General features: G+C 42.6%; 1 non-coding gene across 1 annotated transcript; it reads right to left on the bottom strand.

The window, feature by feature from the left end:
- Positions 1–504: 504 nt before the first annotated feature.
- On the bottom strand, positions 505–611 carry LOC116657675. Its single transcript, XR_004312872.1, has one exon. It is a non-coding gene; the product is annotated as a U6 spliceosomal RNA (small nuclear RNA).
- Between the last annotated feature and the right edge of the window lie 3,793 nt (positions 612–4,404).

Genomic DNA, 4,404 nt, shown 5'->3' with positions numbered 1-4,404 from the left:
AATAAAATTTAAAATGTTGCTGTCTCCCAATTGCCTATAAACTCTTCCACATGACATTTAAGGCCTCCGTGGTCTAACCCCTGCCATGTCTTTGGTCTCATCTGTCTCCATATTCCTCCCGCAATCTGTGTTTCAGCCACATTAAACTACAATACACTAACCAATTTCTTCAATATGACATCTTGTGTCTTATCTCTGAACCTTTGCATACTCCTCCTGAAAAACTATTCTGTATCTTTTCTACCTGGTGAACTCCTACCCATTCTTCAAGACCCAGCTTAAATGACCCCATCCGACTCTGTAGGTCAACAACAATATTTGTACTCTATTGCAATTGTCGGTACGTATATGCATATCTGTTGTGTCACCATTCATTATGCTTGATTGGCATACAAAAAGTTGTTAATGCTTGCCGAATGGATTGAAATTCATCAAATTCGTCTTTTATAACTTCACTTTTTGACCTAACAAGAGCATCACTCAGGCTACATTTTGTTTTTTGTTTTTAATATGGAATGTTTCATAAGTTTGCATGCCATCCTTGCTCAGGGGCCACGCTTATCTTCTCTGTATCATTCCAATTTTAGTATATGTGCTGCTGAAGCAAACACTCAGGCTACGTTTTGATGATTCGTGTTTTCAATGGGCCACTATGGGTACAATATTTTATAAATAGAGTAATAGAGTTTGATTATATTTTGTCAAAAGATGAGACCCTTGCAATGAAAATTTTCCCATAGCTAGAACTCATTTTTAGTTTGGGTTAAATTCCTGCATTGGGAATAAAATATAAATAAGAGCATGCAACTGTGCTGTTTTGAAAGTTCAATCAGTAATCCCCACTTCTTTTTCTTTCTCCCAAAGGAGGTGTAGGATCAGTCTTGGGCCTGTTTGCACTCGTATCCATTCCCAGCCCTTCCCCTGCTCTGCTCTGTGTTGCAGAAAGGCTGATTCCTGAAGCCTGCATCTCCAGGCTCTGGTGGCACCTGGCTGCCAGCTGAGCTCAGCTGATGGCCAGCTCTGGTGGGAGATTGCAGGGCAAATAGGAGAGAAGCCAGGGTATTGCACCTCCTCTCTGTTTCAATCAGTTCCAGCTTCTCTGTGTCTCTAAACCTCCATGGGACACCTCTGCCCTTATTCCTCTTCTTTTTGGTTACTTTCTGGCTCTGGTTACCCTGGGAGCCAATTATATGGCCTCCTCCCTTTGTCTTTATAGCTGCCCATCATAGTGATTCCCTGATGTTGCTAATCTCTGGGTTACTTCATGTACCAGTTCGCTTTGGTTCTAGAACAAACAACTTCAAAACTTAATGGCAGGGGGTGGAAAGGGATAAATTTGGGAGTTTGAGATCTGCAAATCTTAGCGACTGTATATAAAAATAAATTTTAAAAAATAAGTTTCTTCTGTATAGCACAGGGAACTATATTCAATATTTTGTAATAACTTTTAATGGAAAAGAATATGAAAATGAATATATATATGTATATGCACGACTCGGACATTGTGCTGTACACCAGAAATTGACACATTGTAACTGACTGTACTTTAATAAAAAATAAAATCAATAAAAACAAAACAAAAAACTCAATAGCTAATACATCAGAAATTGACACAACATTGCAAACTGACTATACTTCAATTTTAAAAAATTAGGAACATATATTTGATTTCAATTTTAGATTACCCAAGTTTTTTCTTGGGGGTAAAATAATAAAACACAATTTTTAGTTAAAAAAAAAACCTTAATGGTTAAGACTACAACCATTATTTGTCGCCCACAATGCATGAGATAGCAGTTTAGACTGGGATCAGCTGGGCAATTCTTCTGCTAGTCTTGGCTGGGCACCCTCATGAGTCTATAGTCAGGAGCCAGATCAGCAGGGGGCTCTAATTCGGAAGCTGGCTGGCTGTCATCCGGGGCAATGGTGGGTCCTTATGTCTCTCATCATCCAACAGTCTAGTCCAGATATATTCAGTTGGCAGCTGGTTCCAAGAAAGAAGGGAAATAGGAAAGACCTCTCGAGGCCCAAACTTGGATTTCATATAACATCGCTTCTTCCCTAAGCAAATCACAAGACCTGCCTCAACTCAATAGGTAAAGAAATAGACTCCGTTTCTAAATGGGAGAGAAAAAATTTCTGGCCGTTTTTGAAATCTACAACACCTTACCATTATCTCTTCCATCACCTGTATAACCAAGTCCCTGCATAAATATCCTCTTTGATAATTCCTGGAAATCATTACTGTTTCCTCAGTTGGACCTTGTGTATATGTTTGAATATGCCTGAAAGAGAGGGGATAAGGAAAACAGGAAAAAATCAGTTCTTAATAGGCTCCCCTTGGATTCAAATGTTTCTGTGATAATGTCACCCGCCCAAGATCCTTTATAAAAATTAATCAATAGGATGAATATGATTATAATTAATCAATATAGATGAATCATGAACTCAAAAGAAATGAACTGAGTGTCTACCATGTGCCAGGCATGATGCTAAACACTGTGGGCCGTGGAGGGCAGGGCAGTACACAGAGTGGGTAAGGCTTGGTACCTGCCTTGTGTGAGTTAATATGTGGTATCTGAAGAGCCAGGCACACAGCAGACGTATACAGGGTTTGGTAAGATGAGGAGGAGGATGACCATTATGATAGTAATGCACTTCATAACCTAGTCAGGGAAATAAATACTTTAATGAGGGTTTTTTGATCTGTCTCTGCAACCTGGAAACTGAGCTCCAGGAAAGCTAAAATCTTATGTATGTCACTCACTGCTGTATCTTCATTGCCGGACAGAAGACCAGCACCCAGAAACTGGTGAGTAAATATTTATCAAGTGTAGGAGTAAAGGTGTATACACAACACTAACAGAGCATAGATGAGAAAGAAGTTAATTCTGAGAACAGGGGAAAGCTTTAGAAAAACAGATGATTTCTCAAATTTATACTGAGATAGAGTTGTCACAATTTGGCAGCAGAGAAGGGAACTGAAAGGAAAACCAAAGGACCATCCTGAACAATATTAAGGTGTATTGAAGGGTGGGCTGACTCCCCTTGGCGGTGATGGAGGCTCGCCCCTCCGCTTCATCCTTGTGTAATCATCAGCCGTGTGCACACCCTTGCAGGTCATTGGCGTTGTTTCTCTGAACTCATCTCACTGAGTATTCAGAAAGTGATCTGAGGCCTGAGCTGCTCAGATTTGGCAAAGGATGACTCTGCTGACCTTCAGGCTGTTGTGAAAAGTCCCCCTGGGGGCAGCTCTGTGTGGATGTATGATGTGGGTACAATGTGAATTTGGGCAAATTTCTCCTCCCAGTTTGGGTGTTTCTGAACGTGTGCCCAGAGGCTGCTGCAATAAATCCCTTTTTAGAATCTAAACAAACATGAGTTGGGGAAGGGGGGAGCCAGAGGCAATGGAAATGCCTCCTGGGAGAGCTTGAGTGACAGGAAAGAAACCTGGACCAGAGGAGGAAAGGGACCCTGGCAAGAGTTGGAGCTCTTAGCTCAGAGACCTTCACCAAGCCACTCTCCCTGCTTCTCCAGTAGGGAAATGAGCCAAACTGCTCCTTTTTTCCTGGCTGGGACCCCAGAGAAAGCCAAAGAAAGCTCCACACAGGGCAGCACTATTCAGCTGGGAGAGCCTGCAGCCCCTCCTTCTGCAGTAGACCAGACTGTACGTGAGATCATTTAGAGGAAGCGAAACTTTAGTGGTCCTTGCTGTTGTACTAGTGCTTCAAGTTCAAGGCAATTCAGAGCTCTAAGTTCTCAACCTTTAGGCTTAAACCTTAAGAGTGATGCTCAACTTCTCTTCCACCCCTGTGCTGCCAAACCCTATAGTATGCCTGACCCACTGTCCTTCAAGTTTCTTGGAGCTTAGAGAAGATTCACACTGTGGGTGGGTCTTCTGATCACATATCAGGAGATTGGGAATCGGAGATTGATAAAAAGTAAGAGTGTCAGTGAATAAATAATACACAGAGCTCAGTGAAGCAAGCATGGCCTCATTGGCCAACATTTCTCTGTCTAGCACACTGGGGAGGGTTTCTGTGGGCAGGCGGGCAGCCCCCTCAGACAGGTCTTGGTTCATTTACGTGAGATGGTTTCTACAGGAGAGGGCCTTACCTTCCTCTCGGAAAGGATTGAGACAGGAACAAAGGGGACAGGGCACAACCTTTAACAGAATGAGAGTCATTGAGGATACACAAAAACTTGTTGGAACCAACGAGGTCCAAGATGGCGGAAGCTTTACCTTCCAGTAGACCTTGAGCCTCATTACATGCTCATTGCAATACATTAGCATGGTAAATGACACACTCGCCAGGACCACGACAGTTCCGAGGCCGACCATTAAGGGCCAAAAAGTGGGTGGTGGCTCAATTCCTGGAAATCCCCATCGCTGCCCCAAAATAG

Source organism: Camelus ferus, chromosome 18 (genome assembly GCF_009834535.1).
Source record: "Camelus ferus isolate YT-003-E chromosome 18, BCGSAC_Cfer_1.0, whole genome shotgun sequence".
In the NCBI taxonomy this organism is placed as follows: Eukaryota; Metazoa; Chordata; class Mammalia; order Artiodactyla; family Camelidae; genus Camelus; species Camelus ferus.
Note: the sequence above shows the minus strand (reverse complement) of the source record. Positions and strands in the feature narration are given on the sequence as shown.